General features: G+C 37.9%; 3 long non-coding RNA genes across 4 annotated transcripts; 2 read left to right on the top strand and 1 right to left on the bottom strand.

Annotated features, from left to right (window-relative positions):
• The first annotated feature begins 2,266 nt into the window (after positions 1-2,266).
• On the top strand, positions 2,267-3,565 carry LOC121513071. The gene is made up of 4 exons (XR_005992169.1): positions 2,267-2,349; positions 2,750-2,872; positions 3,212-3,303; positions 3,484-3,565. It is a non-coding gene; the product is annotated as an uncharacterized LOC121513071 (long non-coding RNA).
• Positions 3,566-3,605: 40 nt separating this feature from the next.
• On the top strand, positions 3,606-6,764 carry LOC121514305. Its single transcript, XR_005992275.1, has 3 exons — positions 3,606-3,653; positions 4,593-4,680; positions 6,524-6,764. It is a non-coding gene; the product is annotated as an uncharacterized LOC121514305 (long non-coding RNA).
• Positions 6,765-10,694: 3,930 nt separating this feature from the next.
• LOC121514248 lies at positions 10,695-16,183 on the bottom strand. 2 transcript variants are annotated; one of them, XR_005992272.1, is made up of 4 exons: positions 16,099-16,183; positions 15,577-15,699; positions 12,881-12,951; positions 10,695-11,300 (listed from the first exon to the last, which is right to left on the bottom strand). It is a non-coding gene; the product is annotated as an uncharacterized LOC121514248 (long non-coding RNA). The 2 variants fall into 2 exon arrangements; XR_005992273.1 differs by having other exon boundaries at positions 15,577-15,718; positions 16,099-16,168.
• Between the last annotated feature and the right edge of the window lie 10,196 nt (positions 16,184-26,379).

Here is a 26,379-nt window from a genome sequence, read left to right as displayed (position 1 = left end):
AGCATTCAGCACATTCATTTCATCCCGCCATGGCCCAGAATGCATTTGGATGCAGTTACAGTTGGATATTACAGCAGCCGTCAGGAGGAGAGGTGAGACGGAGAGAGCAAGACGAGGGTGAAATGAGTGCAGCCTTCAAGGCGGAACAGTGATAGTGGTAATGGCGGTAATTTAAGCCCCGCCTCCAGGGAGCTGGAGCAGCAGGAGGACATTAGGATAAAGGATGGGGGTTCTTGGGGTTTTAAGGGAAAGACTCGGGTTCAGCTCTGACGTCAGCCATGTAAGGGGGGGAGGAAGTGAAGAAAGGAATGCTGGGAAAAAGACAGGAAGCATGAATTCAGCTGAATCCTTCACTTTTAGAGTTCACATCTTTCTGCAGTTGTCTGATTTCTGCAGAAACACGTGGATCCTGATCCAGTTTAGAGTCAATCTGTTTGTCCTTACTTTATTATAATAAGACAGGAAAAGGAAATAAAAGCCCAGACTTAACTGGTGTTGGATTAACTGGTGACACTTTTTTAAAAATTCTACTCACTTCCCAATTCAACGAATTTATCAGTCAGTTTAGAGACATTAATGAAGAAGAGAAGAGTTAGCTGGGCCACAACGTTTACAGAGAAAATTACATAAGAAACTGAAGAGACTTTCTGAGTGCCTCAGAATGACCCGTTTAGGATCACAGATCTTAAGTACTTTAGTGCAGGGGTTCTCAACCTTTTCAGCCCGCAACCCCCATAATAAAGGTGTCAGAGACCAGGGACCCCCACTGTACCTGAAGGTTAGGGATGGGTACCTTTCACCTTTGAACCGGTACGGCATGGATTCCCGGTACCTGTGAACCGACACCGGTACACAACGGTACAACCCAGTCTCACAAAAATATGTGAAATACTCACGAAGTTTAATCTATTGAGTTGTGTCCATGGACACGAATTTCTGCTTTTTCTCGTGTTGTGCAGCACGAAACTAAATCCCATTCATTTGAATAGGCAGCATCTTTCGTGCTGACTTCACGTTTTCTTCAAGAGCAGGAAAGACGCTATATTGGGTTTTTAATCCGCTCATAAAGCGTAATAACTTGGTATGTATTAACGATAATTCATCGGGTTGCTTTTGTTTTTAATTTTGCTTTCATACGATCATACATTGTTATGATTTCAGAATTTATAATCGTTTTTTTACATGTCAATGTGTTTTTCATACTGTAAGATTTCATTGAAACTCTCTCCGCTTTTTTCCTGTCATCTTGTGTTATTTTTAGACTTATTTTCCAGGAAAATGGCCTGTATTTGCAATTTTTAGCTTCCCTTTAAACTGTAACTACGGTAATCATCACCTCCCATAATTCTCAGTGAGTGTTACGATGAGAACGGAGCACAGAGGTCTGCTTCTCCGTCAGCTTCCTGTCTCTGCAGGGCGTCATGCATGTAAGTATCATGGTTGTTATGATTCTGCATGTTATTTTAAATGTTTACATGAACGCCTTTCTATGCTTCACTAGCGTGGTTTAAGTACCAGGGCAGTAGAAAAAAGCCAGGCTAATGAGATCACTATTATCATCCCAAAGAGTAAAAAGAGTACCTGCGTGGTCGTTTTTCTATCAATACAAGCTAAGAAACTCTCTGTTGATACAGACTCAGTGTAAAGTGGAGTATTACTAATGACCATGAATACTGTCCATTAGTTTTCCACTAATTAAACGTTTAAATGTCCACTGGTCGGACCCCCATGTGTGCCCGGACACTTTATTGTGACGGACGCTGCATTTCATTTAAAGGTCCTCAAATATACGTAAAACCACCGCTGCAAAATCTGCATCAAGGAATTCTATAAGATCATCAGTTTTTTCAGTCTGGGAATTCTTGATATCCTTAATTTTAAAATTGAGCATGAAGATGGCTGAAGAGGAGAACCTTGGAACATTTAGGCTAGAGGCAAACATCTATGCAAAAACTCTATGAAGATGTTACAAGGTTATTAAGGACACAGATGAATAGATTATGATTGAATTTTTAAATTATGGTGAAAGGCTCATTTCAGCAACAGCCATATTTGTTATACAGGGATTGGTATCTTACATAAAAGCACACCTCTTTTAAAAATACTGTAATGTTGATTAAGTTCTTCTTACTACAGTCTTTAAGATTATATAAAATGACACTACACCAGTGGAGTTTCAGAGAACTAAGTGGTCATTCGTTACTTTTCCTTTATTTCTCATCAGTTTTGACAAGTCAGCCTCACAAGATTTTTCTCTTCAAAACAGAGAGCAGCTGAGGACGGAAAAGGAACAAATCCTGGAGAAAACCCTTCACAGGACTCCAAGGGGGCTTGATTCATGTGGTGGAGGTAAGGTTTACTGTTAATATGCACAAACAATCAGCATATCAGATAAACACTTAATTTGGTTATTCAGAATTAGCTGAACTGGCCAAGTATGCCTACACAACAAGGAATGTGACTGGTTAGTTTTGCTCTCAATGTACAGGAATTAAACATTGAAGATAAAAAATAAATAAACCGACAAAAGTATAAAAAAGTAAGATTTAGATGTATACAAGCTATTGTTGGTATTATTTCTACAATGAACAAGTCTATGAGTATTGTTAGTGTGGTTGCAAGATTCACAAAGGATGCAAGGATGCTGACTAGACATGATCAGAATATATAAACAGTTGTATTAAAAAATATTTTTTATAAATATTAGCCTGCTTCAAACCATTTTCTTAGTTAAGTTTTTGTCTTCCAGAACCAGATGTGTTTGGATGGCTTTCAGGGCTCCCCTCAAGACCACCGGCCATCAAACTTTAACATCACAGCAGAGAGCCCTGCTCATATCTCTAGTTCAGTGGGTAATCACTGAGAATCAAAGGTAAGGGAAAAACACTGAATGGATTTTGAAAGTGTTTAATTTTTTTTATGAATTATAGCTTCAAAGTTAGCTATCTAAAATAAACATGTACATACTGTAAGATATTGTAACATAAATGTTTCAGTATCTGCTTTTTCTACTGCTGCACTGAAGCAAAATCATTGTAATGTTTGGTTGAAAACATAGGAACAACACTTTTTTGTTGTCAGCTAACTTATTATGCTTGCACATATAGCGTTAGTCTTGATCCTTTTATAGATGTTGTACATAATACCTGTCTCTGTTGTCTTGTAGACTGTTGCCCAAAAATGTTGGTATAGATATCAATCTTTCTTACAGAAAGCTTGCCATGGGCCTTCCTCCAAGGAGTTATGTCACAGTTTACCTGAGAGCCATGAGGTTCATAATGTAAATATATCAAAGATTTGAAGGTAATTGTTAGTACAGGTCACTTTACTGTTAAAACAGTCACTGCTGCTACCTTTAACCGGTTAATAATCCAGTCCTGTGAACAATGAATACCTGTATGAAAATGTAAAGATGTTCATTTGTCTTGTGTAGATATGGTAGACTTCCTTGCTTATGACTTTTTTCTTCATTTTTATCTTTAGGGTTGTCCTGTACCTTTAGTGTTCAGATTTGTGAGTCTGAATAAAAAGCCTGCACCCCAATCAGGTCTGGCCTCCAACCATGTACGGGTGAGAAGTCTTAGACAGCAAGTCTGTGTCTGTGAGGCGTCAGGTATCTGTGAGGGGTGTGTACTGCAGTGAAAGTTGCTTTAGTAAGTCAATTTAAAGATCTCCCAGAAAATTTAATTTTTTCTTGTAGATGTAAAATGAACACCTGCACTGGATTACAGACTGTTCTCAGCTGTTTTACTCTCTATATTATTAGAACAATTAAATAATTCATAGAGCACATGTGATTATGAAGCGGTATGTAAAGCTGTCAATATTTTTTAAAATAACTTACTAGCGTAAACTTGTATTTGAAACAGTAATGTCCTCCATGACTGCTGCTTGTTCATTTGGTTTACATATGGGGTAGTTCATATGTCAGTTTATGGATCATAACTTCCATAAGAGAAGTTTGATGGATCTTTTCTCACAGTTGGATTATTGGACTACATGCCCATAAATTAGTTTAAGCTGCAGCCTTAATTTGTTTTTATTACTCAGATTTGTACTGTTAAAGCACTGACTGAATCTATATAAAAATCTTTTCACAGCACCATTAAATATTCTCATCAAATAGTAATAGTATTATTGCATTTGTTTTCTCTGCATTATAAGGGCTGCATATGTAAAATAACCTGTGTTTATCTTTTTAGAATTTTGCTCTAAGAACAGAAAAGTTCCTCATTTGTTCACTGGCTGTTGCTTATCTAAACACTTCCATCAAATGTTTTGCTATATTGCATCTATTGTATCTAGATTGCTTCTAACCAGAAATCAGGACAGGACACCCCACAAATTTTTGTGCCAATCCAAGCATACAGAATAATCGTACTGATTTTTGGCCACATCTCATTTACTCTGCTTGGCCTTCATTGTTCTGTGTTTTGCTGCATAATGGAAAGAAATTGGAAAGGATTATAAGAAATGGTAAATGCTAACATTTTTGCTGCTTGTTTTTATCTGATATTGGCTAGCTACACTTTACAGTGATCTAAATTTACTGTCTGAGTTTGTGACGTTCTGAAACTTTATTTAAATTTCAGATCATCCAGCACCAGAGGTTCCCTGTGTTTGGCTCACATACAGTACGTCCAAGGAATGGAGACAGACTGAGGAAATCTCCAGACCAAGGTTTGCCCACTCCACTAAGGTGGTTTAATGTTTTATAAATGTTATATGTTTCATGTAAAAATGTCTTTGTTCCTAGTGCTGGTTGGTTTAAGCTTTCAAAATAACTGTTCTTTCACAAGAAGATCTCTCATCTCTCAGCAGAGAATCACCAATTAAGCCATTATACTGATTTATTTTAAAGTTGGTCTTGTGCTTTTATTCACAAATTACTTTTAGTGCAGAAGGCTGCCTTTCCTCTGTAATTGTTGTTGTTGTACAGCATTGGATTCAGAGCTAGACATGAAGATGTAGAAAGAGTAAAGACTATGGCCATACAAGCAACAGATCAGCATGTAATGATCTGAATTGAATGGATTAATGAGTTTAATATCACTATGAAGTCTTAAATGTTAACAAGATAAAGGAGTTAATAAGATTACTGTAAATGTAATTCTTATTCCTTTATGTACACTGTGAAATAAAATACCACCCTGTGAGCCTTGTGGATGAACAGGTACTTTATCATAGCTTTGACAGTGTCTTCATCTCTTCTCCTTGCATGCTGTCTAGATCAGGTCCATGAGCAGCCTCCTAACAAGTTAGCAACTGTAAGAAGATAAGAAGAATATCTGTGAAGTATTTAAAGTCATGACAGGAGTTTGACACTGACTATAATACACACTAACCTATGCATGTACTTGGATGTCTGTTTTCTGACTTTTGCTTCAGATCAACAGTCAAGCCTGTTTCAGACTGGGAGCGTGATGCGCGTGTCTTGACCACGATACGCGTGGATTTTCAGTTTGATTGCATGTTAACAAGTCAGGGCTTTCAGACTGCCAGCTTCAGTTCAGAGATTCGAAGTCTCGCCTATTTTTTCCATGCACTGCATGCGGCTGGTGACCATATTAGACAGGAAAATGATAAATAGAGAGCAATATTTATATCGCTGTGGCAAATATGCACATAGAATATGTTAACAATGTGTTTCTTGATAACTCTGAGGAAGGCCACAAGCTTAAATGTGCCTGTTTTATAAAGTTGTTCTCTAAAGAGCAACTATTAGTGAAACTTTCTGTCTCCACACTGTTAGAATATAATCACAGGAAAGATAAACACCGTATGAATGCTTTTCTGTTTTTTTTTTTTTTTCAAAGTAAAAGCCCGGTTTAGTATTTCTTTAGAGAAACTCCGTTCACTTGTACAGAATGCTTTTATTTTGAATAGTTCCCGACAAACTTCCTCAATACGCTAAATCAATAAGCATGTAGGGGGGTTTATTCAGGTAAAACTCATGAGGAAGGACAGGGCTTTGAGAGCAGGAAAATGCGGCTGACACGCAGCAAACTCGCGCCCTGTGTGCTGCACCGGCAGGAGCAGGAGCTGGAGCTGACGCGTGGCACACGCAAACAGCAAAACACGCTCCCAGTCTGAAACGGGCGTTAGACTGTCAGAGCTGATACTGTTTATGAAAGAGCACCATGCAGATGCAACCTCACCTTAGGGTCTTCCTTAAGAAATAAGATTATTTATTATAATGTAATCCCTATTGGCCTGTGCACTCCTGCCTTGCTGAGACTGTAAGAACAGTCTTACATCATAGTGATGCTGTAGTGACAATAGTTAACTATCGCTGCACTGATCACTAAATGAAGCCCAGTGGAAGTTCAAGCAGGGGACTGTTTCACATTTATTTATGAAGTTACTGCTTATTCATGTCTCTACCTCTTTTACCTTTCCCTTCCTGCTATGGTGATCAGCTGATTATGGGCATTGACTTTTAAGTAAACATGTCAGATTTTACCACAACTTCATTTGCCTAATGGTGCTGATTTTGTATTTTAAATTCTCTTCTCTTCTGCAGATATTTGAAGTCAAAGCTGTAACTCTCCTACACCCCAGCCATCTCAATTCCATTTCATCAACATCAGGTTCAGCTCATCACAAGTCCTCTGCTCATCTCATCCTGTATCCCTCACCACCACCACCTATGTCCAGACTCTGCCCTGCTGTTGACTTCACTATCCCTTTGATTCCATGAAGACATCACAATTGAGTTTTATCTCTACAGACATTGCACATTTGTCTATCATAATTTTTTTTTACATAAACGATTGTTCGATCAGTCTCGTCAGTCATGAAAAGTGTGATGGACCACTTCCCTTCGTAGCAAGCTCTCTACTGCTGATGGCACGAGACAGCTGGATAGAATAGCTGCTCTCATCCAGCTCCTCGAACAGGTGGAAAAAGGGCTAGATACTGCTACATAAATGTTTACCACCCACCAGAGGTTGGTCCCCTTCAAAGTGACATCACCTTGGACAGTCCCTGCCTGTCTCAGCCCCTAGGACTCACACTTATATGATGATGATCATCATCATCATCATCTGACTGACTGAACTTAACCATTTATTGGGTCTGATTTGCAATTTTGCTGTTAGAGTGATGGTGGTGTATTTTTTACAAACTGTGCCTGGGACCCTTTATAAAAAGCTACAACAGTGACAAAATTATAAGATGACATACTAAGAGATATGAAAAATAACAAGGATGAAAGTCTATTTTTTCCCCGTTTATAAATTTACAATACACCATTTCTGTACCTTAGTTCTTCTATAAATCACGTCTCTTTGTCAAACTGATCCTTTATTCCAAGTTACAGGACCCATAGCTGTGAGACTTGTGTTGTGAAATATTAAAATGCATAATGCTCTTTATTTTTGTCCTGCAGGACATATTCAGTCTGCCAGTAACATCTCAGGATTACTCCTTTTTTGTAATTTAAATGGTGTTGCTGATAGTTTCATTTACACTCACAAAAAACTGTATTTTGATTGCTCTTTCTGTATAATAAAGTGTTTCTATAGATGTATTGTTGCTGTTGTATTTTTTAATCTCAGAACTTATAATCCAACTAATCAAGGTGCCATTGGATCAATACTTAATACTTTATTGGAGGTTGTTTAACATTATATAGAAGTAAAAATTGAAGAGAACTATCCTAAAATTGTTTTATGGAAATAAATGTGATCAACTGAGGCATTTTTGGCAATTAAGACATGCTTGCCTATTTTTCAGTAGATTTCTGCATGGATAACCCCTCTATTATTAGCGTATTATTAGAATCTCAACATATTTGCATCTTGTTTTATCAGAAATATGTTAAATTAATCAACAAAGCAATCCTTTCTTTACATGCTGCTTCTAAGTAGCCTGTAACTGCAACTTCAGCTGTAACAAATATTCTATAGATTAAGTAAATATGTGAAAAATTACGTTTGATATGATAAAACAAGAAGAGCTAGCAAACAAACAGCAATTTGAGAATAACAGCCAAAATATGTGAAATAAGACTAAACCTTTAGTTTCAAAGGTTTTTAGTCAGTCATATGTTATTTCAGAAGTAGTAATGTTTACATAAAGTAAGCAGAAATACGTTTTTATGACCCTGTTTATGGATGTGGTTTGCAAAAATGGCGGACCCCCCCCCAACAGCCGTTTTTAGATAAAACGGCAAAATCTCAGACAAACTGTCACGGGGTTCAGGAAAAAACTCAAAAGGGAGGACCCAAATGCAGATAAAAACAAAAGGATTTAATTAACAAACAAAAGAACTACTTACAACTAAACCCTAGGAATCAAAACTCAAAAGTCCATAAAACAAAACAAAACAAAATCCACTGGGAGCACGAGGAAGCACGAGGAGTAACAAGCACGGGGAAGACATATGCAATAAACCGACACAGACACAGGGAGACACAGAGCTTATATACACAGGGATTGATTAACAATGGCAGACAGGTGTGGACAATCAGACACAGGTGAAACTGGTGAAGGATAATCAAAGTGGAGGGAAACTCAGGCAGGAAGCAAAACTGGAATCACACACAAGGGAAGGCAACTACAAAATAAAACAGGAAACATGGAACCTAGCACAAGAAACACACAAGGACTGAAAACTGGACACAAGAAGCTAAACTACAGAAACACTGAAAACACAGGAGGATACAAAGAACCAAGGAGGGAAACTCAAACACAGGGAGTAAAACTAAAACATGAAACAAAACAAGAAGCACAGGGAAACTTAACATGAAACAGGGAATTAAACTAGACATGAAATACATGGAGTACTACACAAGAAACACAGGGGAAAACCTAAACATGGAACACAGGGAATAACTTAATACAATAAAAAACTAGACACATGGAAAATAACAAAAGCCCAAAATACACAGAAACACAAAGACTATATAAAACACTAAAGGCTGAACAAAGGAAACACAAGGGCTACAGATAACATCTAAGAACTAAACCAAATACAAAGTCAAACTAGAAATCACAGAATACACAAAGGATAACCATAGGAAAACTCAGAACATAATAAATCAAAACCTGGATCATGACACAAACAGTGATATCAGGACTTTAGAGTGAAATAGATCATCTTCTTGTTATATTAATAGTATTTCGGCTGTATGAAATGATTGATATTTGAAGGGGAGTTATGTTTCATGACCCTATTTTGTACCCTAGTTTAGAAACCAAAAAGAACTACAAATATGGCGCTGACTACGTTCAGGCTGCATGCTGCGACTGTAGGGAATTGTAGTTTATTTAAATTTTTAGCTATTATTCCGTTATGGAATGGTTCTAGGACTAAATTCAGGACCCAGTGGGGGTTTACGTGGATGCTGAACACATCTATGTAAGAATTGTTTTATAAAATAACTGTTAAATTGGAGAAAGTGTCTTTTAACCATGTTTTCCACATTGCTGATAGCGCCCCCTGTTGTTCATTGACCCCACATGATAGTTGGGGTCAAGACCTTTCTATTACAGTTGGTCTCATGTCTGTAGTCCCTTTTATTGTTGAGTTATAAGCCTTCAAAAATGCCCTGAGGTAAAGGTTCAAAGGTCATTATCTCACAGCAGGGGTCATGTAGAGACCTCATCTTCTGTTATGTTTCTCCCCATGATAAGACCTTTGCAACGATATATGTATTGTAGCTCTATGTCAAAAACTTAAACATTCCAAAAATCTTGGGACAGGAGAAGAAGTGGAGTGTCAGGGGATGCTTTGAACACCCATCTCCATAAAATTTAGATTTTTTTTTTTATTTGTTTATCTTTTGTTGGTTTATTTGTTTTCATGTTTGTTTATATGTTCTTTTGTTTGTTTTTGATCAAGGGGGGGATTTAGGCTTAGACGATGGCTTGTAGGGCTTTGTTTAGGGTTAGGGTACTTACCTTAAGTCTACATATTCCACTTTTCCTGCACAGATTGTCTGAAACTACTTAAATACTTACTACTGTAATACATTGTCATTCATGAGCCCCTCCACTACATTCACCTTCATCCATTAACACATCTCAGAAGAAAATATATTAGGGCATTTTTACCCAATTTCATTCACTGAAGCTTTTTTTAAATCAAGTTACATTTTTGCCCACAATTAATGATGTAATAAGCTTTTTCTTTTGTAAGTCAGTCTTACAGATAAAACAGGTAGGTTTCAACTGATTAGGCCTATGAGATCTTACTAAAATAATCCAGGTCCTGCTGTATTCAGCCCCACCCAGTACAGTGTTCCCATTAAACTTAAAGTCAACAGAAAGAGATAAACTCAAAGACATGGAGATGTAAGTGAGCATCAGACCCATGTGTTCTTCCTTCTTCATCAATCATCTCACTACTCCTCACATACGTGGTCTGTATGCTTAACAGTATGAAAAATTGTTTAAAAAATGTGCATAGATTCTTAGCAGCTAAAACATAGAAATACTTCTATAACAGGTGCATATCTATCTCGTCCTGTATTTTTTCTAAGCTGCCAACATTTCTTCTTTCTTCTTCCTCCGGTGGGTTGCCAGTCTTTGCTTACACATATTTTTTGTTTAATTTAAACCACTATTTTCCATCTCTGACTTATTTTTTAATCTTTTCAGGAGCAGTGTAATTCAGTAGCATATACTGTATTTCTGGACATTTCTCTGAAATTAAAAGAACATTCTGCACAGTTAAACTTGTGTTTTATGTTTTATTGCATCTTATCATGTTAATATCACACCATGAAATGCACAGTACATATCCAGTCCTTTCAGACACGCAGATTGTCCTAATTCTACTGACTAGAACATTCTGATGACTGTCAAAAGTTAATTTAAAATTCAGCATGTGAATTATGGCTCATCATCGTTTAGCAAAAATAAGTCAAACCTAAGAAAAAGAAGATATTAAAACAAAGTTATATGTTGTGCTAAAGTTCCAGCTGTAACCATAGCTGTAGCCCTAACACCCAAGAGAAGGGCCCTCATGTCATAACAACAATGAACTACAAAACTTTGTAGAAGACTTTCAATGTTTCAGAGAGTGTCTGGGTTTGGGAAGACATTAAACCGTAATGACAATTTAGCTCCAAGTACAGGAAGTCTAACATGTTTTCGAGCATTTTTAAAGTTCTAGATGTTTTCAGGATGCTTTCAGACATGCAGTGAAGTCATATGTCTGAAAAATATTCCACTGGACCATGCGACCTCAATTTGTAAATTTGTTTCACAGTCCCAACTTTTGCCACTTCCTTCTGAGCTCTTCTTCTTGTCATCAAAAGTGAAGAGGATGATACAGCATGAACAATCTCCATCTGTGAAGGATAACAAGATAAAACATCTTAGAGCAGGCTGGGTGAAATTAACGTGTGTGTGTATATATATATGACTCTTAACAGGCGTCTTAATACAAAGAGTGACAATGTTAAATTTTACAGATTTTATTCTGTTAATGGATACAGTAAAGGCAAGATTAGAAACAGACAAAACAGCATTGGCTGTCTAAACTTCAACAGATAAATGTAAAGTACAGGTGGTCAGCATACTTTTTTTAATTCTCCATAGATAGATATTTATTTTGAATGTGTAAAACAGAGTGCAAAGTGGTCATACAATGAAAGCAAATAATGCTCTTAGACAAAAAAAAAGAACTAAAAATAAAAAATACAGTGCATTTCAAATGTCACATGTAACTATTTGATTTCTACATCCAAAAAGAAGTAAACACTTAATTAATGCCACCCCTTCTCCCTAATTCACTAATTTGCTGTTATCAGAATTAGAAATTCATTAACAATTTTATTTCCTTTATCAAATATAAATTTATATAGATTTATGCTTATATACACATACTTATACAAACTTGATTGCTTTTTATTAAATCTGAAATCATTTTCAAACAAGTTTACTTGTTGACTAGTTCAGAGGAAAGTAACAGAGTTCTCAGAAATTAAACTTAAATTATTTTTTGCAATAATCACAGAGTTAAAGGGACTGGCTCTTACATGTAGGAAAATTACAAGAACTGCCATTTTTAGACATTGATTCAGTGTCTCCACTGACTTTGCCTGGATGTTGTGTGCTGAGCCTCATTATTAGAGGAAATTAAAAGTGTGAAAGTGTGGGTTATACTGTTTTTACAAGGTGATAATAAGTGAAATGGTCATAATAAGGCTGATTATTCATTAAGGACATAATAAAGGAAACTTAGCAGGGGTACGCTAAAGTCCCCTCTGTCGTGTCAGTGAGGTGACATCAGTGTTGCATGAAAGCAAAGAAAATATTGACACTTCCATTTCACTGATGGAAAAATAGCACAGTAGTGTTATAAAGGTTCACAATTCACAGAAATAATAGAAATGAAGTTTATTATTAAACTGGCCTAACATGGCTGGACTCATTTGCATTATGAAACTGAAAAGTTATTGTAGGGTTAGCCTTGCACTGCCAGGTATGAGCATAGCTCCAACATTGTCGCTGATTCTCTGTTCCGACCGTGCATTACCGATGGTGATGGACAATGCAACAGCCAGTCAGATCAAAAAAATGTGTGATGCAGCACTGAGCAATAAGAAACGGACAGAATGGAGAAAAGAGCTGGGATATTGAAGCTTCAACATTTCTGTGAATGTGTGGTACCGTTTTGTCAAGAAATGAAACAGCCAATCAGCATCAATTATCAAGTCTTAAACCAGGGGTTCTCGAAGTTTTGATAGCTGAGGGCCAATTTAGGAACCCAACATTAGACTGAGGGCCTCTGAAGGGGAACAAAAATGGAAAAAACAGACATTTAACAAAAACATTTAACAATTGCGGGCCGCCATTGGCCCGTGGGCAGCACTTTGAGAACCCATGTCTTAATTCACTCATGTGCCAGTCATCATCTTAGACCCACCTGTTTTGGTTAGATGATGGTGGCTCTAGACTGATGGAAGTCTGTCTGAAAGGAAGGGAAGCCAGGCCCACCTGGAAGACAGAATCAGTATCAGCTCATTGATTCACAAACTACTACTCAACTGATTGTAGAGCAGGACAAAGATCCAAAAAAATGCTAAAGCTCATCATAGTGACGACAGTCTACTCTGAATGTTTGCAGTAGCCCAGTGTTCATCATTTGGTTAATGTGTTATTTATACTCTCCACAGAACATATATATTGATATTTGGAAATAAAGATGCTGTGACTATGTCTATGTAGGATCTCATTTATCCAGACCATGGTCATCCAAAGCTTGATCAAAAAGAGAAAACTGGACTAGGCTCAGGCTCTTTAAAGAACTTTAACAACATCCTGTTGCCTCTTTTGGATCAAGCTTTGGATAACTGCAACTGTATTACTTATGTCTAAGTACTGTTAAATTATCAAACTCTTATTAATTTCTTTATATTGGTTTGGTGTTGAACAATTGCTTAGTTTGATGTTGACAAACAGGCGATCAGGTCCTATTTTTTTTTTTTTTTGTCATAGTACTGATTCACTGTGTGGTAGTCAGCCTTTCAGCAGAGGGACTGGCTGTAAATGTATGAACATACATCAGATCATTTCAGAGCAGTGGTGAAGAGTAACTGATTACATTTACACACAGTACTGTAACCAAGTAGCTTTTTTGTGTACTTTTTTGAGTCATTTTTAAAGTAATTAAGTAAAGTTTATTTGTATAGCAATTTTCACAGACAGCAGTCAAAGTGCTTTACACAGCCAAAAAAATACAGAGAACACAACTGATGATTATGAAATCACCACATGACCGCAATAGTCATAACAAGAATAGTATAGTATGAAAATAGGAGTAATATCCTTAAAATTACTACTTTTACTTACTGAAGTATATTTCATTGAAGTATTTTGCTTAATTACATTTGAAAAAGCATTGTGTGCTAAGTTAAAAAAAAAAATGACACTAAACGCCACAACCAGGAGTTCCAAGCTTTCTGCCAACAACATGAAAATGACCAGTTTAGCTTTCACAACACATGATGGTCAGTACATGCACATAGCAGAGAATGATTCAGTATTTCCTCCCTAAACAGCTCCTGCATTGTACTTTAGGTTAGGTCAACCTTATAATAAACAACCTAGTTGGAGGTCCATGTTTTGTTGTTGTTGTTGCACATTAAGGAGAGGTCAGATTTTAATGTGAAAGCCCTGTGGGTGTCACAAGTAGCCACTCAGTACTTAGAGTAAGTTTTAAATTACTTACTTTTTACTTTTACTTGAGTAGATTTATAGACCAGTACTTTTACTTCTACTCAAGCAAGCTATAAACAGAGTAACTGTAGACTGTACTTTTACTTGAGTACGACAGTCTGATACTTTTCCTACCTCTGATTCAGAGAAATTCATTTAAGATAGCACTACGACAACTTCTGTGTGCTTATGTGCTTCCACTCTTAGGGAAGTCAGCAGCTCTTCTGCAACAGAGTACATCCATACTAAACATCTGGCAAGACGAACAAAGTCTTTTCTATACCTAAAGGTCTCAAACATAAACACCTTCAAAATTTTCCCTCAGAAAGACCTGAAATGAATCATACATAAAAAGAAAAAACATACATTTAAAATCAAACATAAAATCAATAAAGAAATCTGTGATTACAGTGTAGTCACATGTAAAAAAGGAAGAAATGCTAATTACATTAAATTTAGATTATCTGTCTTCACATGAAGTATAATATTCTGTTAAGATAGGGGTCATAGTTACATTTGACAACTGATGCATTTATTGAGCCCTAGAAGTGGGAAATTAGTTGACCCTCATTACAGGTGTAGAGCGTAGGTCCACAGCCATGTTAATACTTGATCAAACAGTTTTTCTAAAGAAGAGACTTGCCACCATGCCACTCCTATTTTTTCTTTCTACTTTAAACAATTTCTGATTATTTGTATATCAACCATACGTTTGAGTGTTGCAGTTACAGCATGACCTAATTTAGTACATCCTCTACATTTATAATAAACCACAACAGAGAGTACAGTCTAGACCTGCCCTCTTTGTGAAGTGTCACTCCAGTTATGAAGTGGCAATACAAAGATTGACTAATTGATTCTAATGTTAAATGTAACATTTATTTTGGATTGATTCATTAGAATGAGGTAAAAATCTAAACATAAACAGACTGTTATGCTAATACTGTTGTCATCCACAAGTTGCTTTGGATCATTTCACAGCTGACCTCTCTCATTTTACAGCTAAAGTCCTCCGTCTGCCTCAGAGTGTCCTTGCCAGCATGAACATTATTTCCCCCCTGATTAGGACTTTCTGCCATTCATATATTTCACTGGATTGAAAAAAATACACATAAAACTTTGCATCACATTTTAAAGCACATTAATACAGAAAAAATGTGTTTAACTCCAGTAAAAGGGGGTGTGTTGTTAGAACATCAATCCCTGTCAAAGAAAAAACTTAATGCATGAAGTATATTACCACTTTCTTTTAAACAGACTGGGCAGTCATGCTACAATAACTTCAGCCAAACACTAGCCAAAAACATCAAATCAGGTCCCCAACCCATGTGAACTCATAATTTAAAAAAGATTCACTTTGTTAGGGAGAAATCAAGTTTCACCCATTCAGTGTTTTTCTCTTACCTTTGATTCTCAGTGATTACCCACTGAACTAGAGATATGAGCAGGGCTCTCTGCTATGATGTTAAAGTTTGATGGCCGGTGGTCTTGAGGGGAGCCCTGAAAGCCATCCAAACACATCTGGTTCTGGAAGACAAAAACTTAACTAAGAAAATGGTTTGAAGCAGGCTAATATTTATAAAAAATATTTTTTAATACAACTGTTTATATATTCTGATCATGTCTAGTCAGCATCCTTGCATCCTTTGTGAATCTTGCAACCACACTAACAATACTCATAGACTTGTTTATTGTAGAAATAATACCAACAATAGCTTGTATACATCTAAATCTTATTTTTTATACTTTTGTCGGTTTATTTATTTTTTATCTTCAATGTTTAATTCCTGTACATTGAGAGCAAAATTAACCAGTCACATTCCTTGTTGTGTAGGCATACTTGGCCAATTCAGCTAATTCTGAATAACCAAATTAAGTGTTTATCTGATATGCTGATTGTTTGTGCATATTAACAGTAAACCTTACCTCCACCACATGAATCCAGCCCCCTTGGAGTCCTGTGAAGGGTTTTCTCCAGGATTTGTTCCTTTCCGTCCTAAGCTGCTCTCTGTTTTGAAAAGAAAAATCTTGTGAGGCTGACTTATTAAAACTGATGAGAAATCAAGGAAACGTAACGAATGACCACTTAGTTCTCTGAAACTCCACTGGTGTAGTGTCATTTTATATAATCTTAAAGACTGTAGTAAGAAGAACTTAATCAACATTACCAGTATTTTTTAAAAGAGGTGTGCTTTTATGTAAGATACCAATCCCTGTATAACAAATATGGCTGTTGCTGAAATGAGCCTTTCACCATAATTTAAAAATTCAGTCAATCTATTCATCTGTGTCCTTAATAACCTTGTAACACCTGCATAGAGTTTTTGCATAGATGTTTGCCTCTAGCCTAAATGTTCCAAGGTTTTCCTCTTCAGCCATCTTCATGCTCAATTTTAAAATTAAGGATATCAAGAATTCCCAGACTGAAAAAACTGATGATGTTATAGAATTCCTTGATGCAGATTTTGCAGCGGTGGTTTTACGTATATTTGAGGACCTTTAAATGAAATGCAGCGTCCGTCACAATAAAGTGTCCGGGCACACATGGGGGTCCGACCAGCGGGCATTTAAACGTTTAATTAGTGAAAAACTAATGGACAGTATTCATGGTCATTAGTAATACTCCACTTTACACTCAGTCTGTATCAACAGAGTTTCTTAGCTTGTATTGATAGAAAAACGGCCATGCAGATACTCTTATTACTCTTTGGGATGATAATAGTGATCTCATTAGCCTGACTTTTTTCTACTGCCCTGGTACTTAAACCACGCTAGTGAAGCACAGAAAGGCGTTCATGTAAACATTTAAAATAACATGCAGAATCATAACAACCATGATACTTACATCATGACGCCCTGCAGAGACAGGAAGCTGACGGAGAAGCAGACTCTGTGCTCCGTTCTCATCGTAACACTCGCTGAGAATTATGGGAGGTGACGATTACCGTAATAACAGTTTAAAGGGAAGCTAAAAATTGCGAATACAGGCCATTTTCCTGGAAAATAAGTCTAAAAATAACACAAGGTGACAGGAAAAAAGCGGAGAGAGTTTCAATGAAATCTTACAGTACGAAAAACACATTGACATGTAAAAAAACGATTATAAATTCTGAAATCATAACAATGTATGATCGTATGACGACGTAATGAAAGCAAAATTAAAAACAAAAGCAACCCGATGAATTATCGTTAATACATACCAAGGTATTACGCTTTATGAGCGGATTAAAAACCCAATATAGCGTCTTTCCTGCTCTTGAAGAAAACGTGAAGTCAGCACGAAAGATGCTGCCTATTCAAATGAATGGGATTTAGTTTCGTGCTGCACAACACGAGAAAAAGCAGAAATTCGTGTCCATGGACACAACTCAATAGATTAAACTTCGTGAGTATTTCACATATTTTTGTGAGACTGGGTTGAACGGTACCCATTTTCTGTAGTGTGAATAATATGCAATGATCAATGTTATATAACCTCAAAACTTCTGAATTTTCAATATCAAAACACCATCAAATATCAGTGTTTTAAAAAAATGACTCCAACATGAAAACCTAAACTAGAACTACCCACTGTTCTTTCTTTATCTCGTACAAATTAAAACCCGGCCCGCTACCCCATTCCTCTAGTTTTCACTCTTGGAAAAACGTGTGTTGGGTCCATGGAGGGAGAACAAGTTTAAAACAAATGAACAACAGAGTATGGAGTCTAAATAAATAAATGAATAAATAAAGGTATAAAATTTTACCAATTAAAGTTTTATAAATGAAAGTAAACAAACTACTTCCTCAGCACATTTTTCCTCATGCAGTTCTTTTTCCAACTAAACTAAGATGTCATCTTCCCTGGTTAGAGCAGAGTCTGCTCCTCACTCATTAATCAATCATGTGACCGTCCATGCAGAAGATAACCGAGCCTTAACACGAAAAAAACGTCACACACCTGGATCGTGCACACTGGGTCTGCTACCTTCTATTTGTATTTACTGCAAACATTAATAGAAACTGGCAAATTGTTTCATTCAGTGATGAAAATAAGCAGCGAGGACGAGCCTGTGGCGCTGTCACTCCTTCAGAGTCTCTCTGGATCCATCCATCCTGACAGAGAGCTTCATACTGCACCAGCTGTAGAGAGATGGAGAGATGGAGAGCAACTTTTAGGATGCACTCACACTAGGCAGTCCGTACCCTGACTTAATCTGTAATCTGTTGGTACGAGAGAGAGAGAGAGAGAGAGAGAGAGAAAGGGGGGCAAACGAGCAGGAAACGGCGTGAGCTGATTAGCCATGCTTGTTTTATTGATTCAGTTTGCTGCTAACGATGTCATTACTCACGTGTGTGCAATGCTGCGTTCACTTCCGGCATGGAAAATTGACTACTCTTCCACTCTCTTGCAGTCACAAGGATGCGTTTAGGTAACGAAACATGGTACAGTTTGATTATAGGTGAATCAGTACTCGGTAGCACCAACAGAATTTGGTCGGTGCCTATAAAAGCACCGACTTCAGTACCCATCCCTACTGAAGGTGGCTGAACACATCCATGCACATTCTACAAAAGTCATGTGGAGACAAGGCCGCCCATAAAGGGGGATCAATAGGAGAGCTTTCTGGGGCCCAGCCAAACTGGGGGCCCATGGAGGTCAGCAAAACCACGGTCCACTGTAAAGCTGAGCTGTGATGTCTAAACTTTATATTTAACCTGAATAATAACCACTCTTATCAAAGAAACAAATATCTTTTTTAATCATTGGTAAAGTACACAGCCCTCTTAAAATGTAAATCCCTTTTGTTTAAAAAGAATTAAAATGGGTTAAAAATTGCAAAAATGGGTTAGCAATGGCAAAAAGTGGTGGAAAAGGAGGTAAAATTGAATTTTAAAGGTAAAAGAAATGAGTTAGAAGTGGCAAAAATGAGATTAAAATTGCAATAAAAACTAAAAAGGCAAAAATGGGCATAAATAACAAAAGGGTCAAAAAGTGTCTGAAAAGGTTTTCACATGGGCAAAAATGATATCTGAGAAAGGAAAAAAGGCAGATATTGGCAGAAATTGTGTTAAACTGGCAAAAATAGGCATATCAGACGGTGAAATGTGGTTAAAATGGGAAGATTGGGCGTAAAAAGTAGTAAATGGGGTTAAAAGTGGCAATAATGGACAACAGAGGTAACATTAGGCTTAAATGGCAAGAACTGGTTTAGAGGGAAGAAACAAGTGGTGGAAAGGGTTTAAAAAAGCCAAAACAGGTTTTTAACTGGCAAAATGGGTTAAAATTTGGCTACATTTGTGTAAAGTGTCAACAGTGTTATTTAAAAAATATTCTGAGTTTTTTAAGGGAATCTGGAGACCCCCTCTCAGCGTCTCGTGACCCCAAAGGGTGTCCCGACCCCAAGGTTGAGAACTACCGCTCTAGTCCATGTGGTGTATGTCCCATGATGCCTTGCACATGTGAAACTGTCCATCTCAGTCTGACTCTTAGAGATATGATCAGCTGAAGCGTATTCCTCTCTCACCACAGACGGTAGAGCAAACTCAAATATTGATCTGGAAACCTCTCTTCATGTCAGACTCATCAGTCTGAGTCACATTTGATCTGGTCTGATCCACAGGGAGGGAAAAAGAGCTAAATGAAGCCTAATTATGGAGACGATCTTGTGAAAAGGTCGGTTTGTTAATCATGAAGTGTTTTTAAACTTCATCCAGCGGATCGAGGATGTTTAATCGAAGACGTCTGCCCGTCAAACGGAGTAATGGCCGCCGCTCTGACAGCTGTGTGACGCTGATTAATGTAGCTCAATTTTATGGACATTAAAGCTGTCAGGATATCAGAGAAAGTGCTGCATAAATAACTTTGTTTATTCATCTAAAAGGCTCTGTGTGCTCTGAATGAGCAAACATACTGAAGGCAAAGATAACTGAAATCCTCCTGAAGGTTCATGATGTTAAAACGCTGAGAACTCTTCGCAGGTTTCTGTCAGGTGGGCTAAAAGTCGAGGCCTGCATTTCGTGCCACATCGCCGTCATTCATTAGTAAAGAGAGCGGACTGGTGCCATCAACAGCGGTGAATAATTCATCCACCTGAGCAGAGCTCAGAACTTTTTAAAAGGGCAGCATCAGCAGTCCCGTCAGACTTCAGATGCAGAAAGCCGCCACTGACTTCAATTAAAGCCGATCGATACGATGAAGAGGTGAAAATCAGCCGCCGCTTTCTCTGAAGCTGCTGTCTGCCAGGAACTAAAAGTCAACTCTGAATATCCTGCAGAGGCAGATATATTTACAGGACTTTGATCACATTCCTGATATGCTTTTGTTTTGTTATTTGGTATTTGATGAATCTGCCCTGACTCCACGTCTCATCCCTGATCTTCCTCAGAAAACAGGAAATTAACATAAAGCAATAAAAGCAGCGCGTGTTTGACGGTAAAGGGGAAGTCTATCACCTTTTCTGGAGATTATAAGCCGGTATTAATCCATATGTTTGGGTTATTGTCTGCAAATCCCATTAAAGACTCGAATAAACAAGCAGCTACCTCTGCTAGCCTGCTCAGCTTTAAAGAGCCAGTATGAGGAGGTTTCACTTTCACAGCAGCTCAGATGCAGATTTATCTCTCTAACAGGCTCAGCGTTCTCTCAGCAACTGGCTGTTGGATTCTCAATGAACACTTTGTAAACCCCTGAATTGCTCTGCATTTAGACTCTTAAACAGCTTAAATAACACGCAGCAGCATTTTCAGACGGCTGCGTGTTGTCGTGTCTCTCTGTTGTCACCGCCCTGTCCTTCTAGAAAAGTCTGACAACAGCTTTTCCTCTTTCTCTGCTCATCATGTTGGCTGTGTTCATGCATATGGTCTCATTTTTTACAACACAGTTTCTTTTTAGGCAAATCTTTGAGTTAAAATTTTAATTGCTCTAATACACGGGGGTCAAACTCAAGGCCCGGGGGCCAAATCCGGCCCGTGGTGTAGTTATACCGGCCCACCAGATCATATGATATTTTTACTATAACTGGTCCACCAGTATGAGGTCTGCAGATGTACTCCAGTATAAAAATGTAAACTTAACCTTGATGATTTAAAACATCCTCACTGAGTCATAAAAATTAGAAAAAGTACAAAGTATAAATAATCTGAAAAAAGTCAGGAACGTGGGGAAGAAATTTGTGTTTTCTCTGTATTTTCAATTTTGCATCTCACAGTTATGACTGAAAGTTATGGTTTTGACTTTTTATCTCACATTTTACCTTTTAGATTCATAATTTTAAATTTTAAATTTTAAATCTTATTTAGACCTTTTAAAGTCATGATTTTGACTTTTATCTCATCTTTTGACCTTTTTCAACTCCTAACTTTAAATTTTATCTCATTTTTTTTACTTTTTAGACTCATAATTTTACATTTTATTTCAGTTTTTTCACTTTTTAAAATCATAATTTTGACTTTTTACTCATGTTTTGACATTTTATTAACTCCTCGCTTTACCTTTTATCTCTTTTTTTTTACCTTAAAAATGCATGATTTTTAATTTCATTTAATATTTTGACATTTAAAACTCATGATTTCGATGTTTACCTCATATTTTGGTTGTTAAAAATCATGATTTTAAATTTTATCTCAGTTTTTGACTTTTAAATTTCATGGTTTCAGTATTCTATCTCATATTTTGCCTTTTAAAACATTATTTTGTTTTTTAAAGTCATGTTTTTACCTTTTAAAAATTAAAAGTTTGACTTTTTGTCTCAGATTTTGAGTTTTTAACGTATCATGTTCACCTTTTAATTGCCAAATCATTTCTCATCTGTGCAAAGTTTTTTACCCCTGTTATTCATTTCTGTTGAAAATGAGGTTGACCTTTTATGGTTAAATATCGACCCTGTTAGGCCCTCAGGTGGACCCAAGTTCAGAATCCGGCCCCTGCTGTGTTGAGTTTGACCCCCCTGCTCTTAAAGGTCAGGGGAACACTGTGAAACAAATTTACTACCCATTAAAGCCATTAAGGACAAAAATGTCCACTTTTAAAAAACTGTTATAAAAACTTAACAGATCAATATTTTTTCTGCTTTCCTTGCCTAAATCTCTTAAACAACTTCAGCTGTGCTCAAAACTACCAAACATTCAATCATTTTGAGGATTTTAACCCTTTAAATGCCAGTTTGATGACTTAAAGTCAATGTTGTTGTTTTTTTAAATAAAGTGAAAATATGTGAAATCTTCCTTAAACCAAATGTTGGATGGCTGGGGCATTATTTCTAAATCCAGCTTAGACATGTCCATGATTAGCCAAAATATTGACTTTGACGCATTTTTAGTTTCTGTGGAGCATCTGATTTAAAATGTACTACCCTTTTGAGTCACTGGTGGACAAAAACGTCCCATTGACTCCCATTCAAACCACATTTTTTGATGTGGTTTGACATTTTCCATTGAGGGGTAAAGTGCCTGATTTTGCACAAGCATCTTGTACAAAATTAAATGTTAGGTAGATTTTATAAGTTTTACTTACATTTAAGCACAAATATTGCCCGATAACTACATTTTCATTTTAAAATGGACCCAATTTTAACAATATGTCTTTACAATAAAATCAAATGAATGATTTTATACCTTATCAATTTCTCTTTGTATATTGAAAAGCTTCCTGCAACCCCTCATCACTGTCTCACGACGATTCATTGAACTGAGCTGGAAAAAATCAAAATAAAAGGATTCTACAGAAATGAGGGCAATTTCTCCACAGGAATTTCAAACCAGGCTTTTACTTTGAAAAGCACACACTGGAAGTGTAACCGTCCTGTATTCTTCTGTCCTGCAGCATAAGTGAACAGACATTCTCTGGGTGGGGGGAATGTGTGTCCATTAACCTGAAGAAGAGGTCGACTGCGACGCCTTCTTATCAAAGCTTCTAAATCTAATTTCTCTGTGCAAGCTTTTAATCAGTCGCCTTCTAATTTACAGTCAAGAACCTGACACGCCAGATGGATTTGTTTCACACATCCATGTGGAAAACCTTTACAGATATACAGCGTTTAGGAAAGCATTGAGCCGCTGAAAAAACAAACAAAAAAAAAAAACTTGATTGGATTAACATTCTGTCTGCTTTGTCAGGTTATAATGTGTGAAGATGACTCAGAATAGTCTGCTCTGCTAATATTGACCTTTGGGTTTACCCCAATATTAAGCCCACTGATGTTTAGCATTTTTATTAATGATCTGCCTGAAGGCTGTTGATACAGACCTTTACACTTTAGCAAAGACACCAAACAGAGATCATCATCATATATGAACAGGAATGTTGGTGGCTTCATCATAATAAGCTCCCTCTGACATGAGTGTGGAGTCGAGTCTCCTTGACTTTGATTCAGCCTGTTGCTTTTTTGGATAAAACCCAGGGGGTGGCACCACTGTCACATGCTTGAGCAGCTTTTTGCTCAGTTTTAATAGTTTGACAGGATTCTCACATTTAAAACTGGTATTGTTTTGTGGTGCCAGCATCATGCTGTGGGGATGCTTCTCAGGGTAAAATAAATGCGGCAAAATATAGAAAATCCTGGAGGACAATCTTCTTCAGTGTGACAGAGAACTATGGCTTAGAGAAGACTTATTTTCCTGTCAGACAATGAGGCGTCGCATTCAGAGAAAGCTTTTATGGAGACTGTATTTCACAATAAAAGGAAGGAAAAACCCCACATCCCAAGCTTCAGCATCAGTCCATCCTCTGCCCTGGATGATGTCATCCTCTGAAGTGAATCAACAATCCATCCTTGCCTTCAGGACGCTCAGTCCAACCTTAATGAGTGTTTGAGAAAGAAAAAGAGGAGATCAAAGAATAATACTGAGAAATAAAAGATAATATTCACATTTAGACCATTTTCATGTAAATACTTCCCCTGCTGTTCCTCTACAGCTCATTATGATCACATGATCTCAGACATCTCTACCAGATGGCCTTTGTGGGAGGCTGTAGAAAAATAAAGACTCTCTGAACACAGCATAGGCCTCCTGAGGAGTTTGAAGAGTTTATCTCTGTGACGCTCTGACCCTTCTCTCTCTGATAGTGTAAAGTTTTTATGGCAGAGAGCTCTCATCCATGTGAGAGGAAAATGGAGCAGAGAGCGTGTGAAGGCACCCAGCCGTCCTCTGACAACACCAGGTCGTGTCATTACTGCCTCCCTGCAGGACGGGGAGCATCCAGACGAGCGTCCTAATCAGAACATGGACTCCCCGGCTCAATCATCGCTGTCAGAGGCAATAATTACTCCGCCGTCATCTTAATTAAAACTTAGCTGCCTAATTAAGAGTCATTGTTTACCTTGCAGGGGCGGCATTGATATGCATGTCATCACTCTCTATTCCTGGCTCTGCTTGGCCTTCCTCCGCTGCAGGCTACCCGTCTGTCACTCATCCCTTCTTTTATTGATGCTCTTTCTCCATCAGAGGCTGCAGGGGAGCCTCCACCTCCACCCAATTATCCCTGTTTGCTGATTGTCCTGGAACGGATGGGGGCGGGGCACTTTGATGTGTGGGCACCTTCCCAGGAGGTAAGACGAAGAGAGGAGGGGGAGACGGGGGTCAGGGTGATGCTGCCAGAGGGACAGGTCTGAGAGTGGTGCTCATTTCAGCAGCTATTTTAGGTTTAATCTGGTAAAACATGAGATGATGTAAGACCGACTTTAGGCAAGGTTTGACCCCCAACAACCAGGGGAGGATGTCCCGTCACTAATTACTATAACATTGTGGTGACAACACAGTTTTTAAACATCTCACAATCGAGACAGAGCCTCCCTCGTCTAGAATCATAACCATCAAACACGTTTGGTATTCACAGTTTTGTTAGACTGACATCTGGGAATATCTGCAACAAAAATATTACCAAGTGGTGGACTTGGCAATCTCAGGGCCCTAGGCAAACACATACATGGGGGCCCCTCACATCAATTGTTCACCCCCTTTTCACCTCTGAATTATCACAGAGAAAATCTTACATTTAACGTCTTTTTCATCAGTTTTTCCACAGCAAAGATGTAAGGACACCTGAGACTGCATTAAGACAGAATCATGTAGTTACACACATCCACTCTACCTTCAGCAGTGTTCTATGAACTATGAAACCTCCTCTATGGTAAGACCTTTGAGTTCATCTTTAATATCACTCATATCAGCCATGGTGTAGCTCTATAATACTCAAATTTTTCAGTATTAGTACACAGAGTTGGCCGACAAGACCATGACTCAGCCTTCCTGGAAGTAGTAGTACTAGTAATAGTACTATAGTAGCCAGGAAACCAGAGCAGTCGGCAGCAAGGAAGATGCACTCTTGAGTTAAATCTTTGAAATGTAGTGTTGTTTCGCAATTAAGTTGACAACATACACTATATTGCCAAAAGTATTCACTCATCTGCCTTGACTCACATATGAACTTAAGTGCTATCCCATAGGGTTTAATCTGACGTGGGTCCACCCTTTGCAGCTATGACAGCTTTAACTCTTCTGGGAAGGCTTTCCACAAGGTTTAGGAGTGTGTTTATGGGAATTTTTGACCATTCTTCCATAAGCACATTTGTGAGGTCACACACTGATGTTGGATGAGAAGGCCTGGCTCTCAGTCTCCGCTCTGATTCATCCCAAAGGTGTTCTATGGGGTTGAGGTCAGGACTCTGTGCAGGCCAGTCAAGTTGATCTACACCAAACTCTCTCATCCATGTCTTTATGGACCTTGCTTTGTGCACTGGTGCACAGTCATGTTGGAACAGGAAGGGGCCATCCCCAAACTGTTCCCACAAAGTTGGGAGCATGGAATTGTCCAGAATCTCTTGGTATGCTGAAGCATCCAGATTTCCTTTCACTGGAACTAAGGGGCCAAGCCCAGCTCCTGAAAAACAACCCCACACCATAATCCCCCCTCCACCAAACTTTACACTTGGCACAGTGCAGTCAGACAAGTACCGTTCTCCTGGCAACCGCCAAACCAAGACTCATCCATCAGTTTGCCAGATGGAGAAATGCGATTGGGCACTCCAGAGAATGCATCCCCACTGCTCTAGAGTCCAGTGGCGGCGTGCTTTACACCACTGCATTCGACGCTTTGCATTGACCTTGGTGATGTATGGCTTGGATGCAGCTGTTACCATGGAAACCCATTCATGAAGCTCTCTACCACTGTTCTTGAGCTAATCTGAAGGCCACATGAAGTTTGAAGGTCTGTAGCCATTGACTCTG

Source organism: Cheilinus undulatus, linkage group 8 (genome assembly GCF_018320785.1).
Source record: "Cheilinus undulatus linkage group 8, ASM1832078v1, whole genome shotgun sequence".
NCBI classification, from domain to species: Eukaryota; Metazoa; Chordata; class Actinopteri; order Labriformes; family Labridae; genus Cheilinus; species Cheilinus undulatus.
Note: the sequence above shows the minus strand (reverse complement) of the source record. Positions and strands in the feature narration are given on the sequence as shown.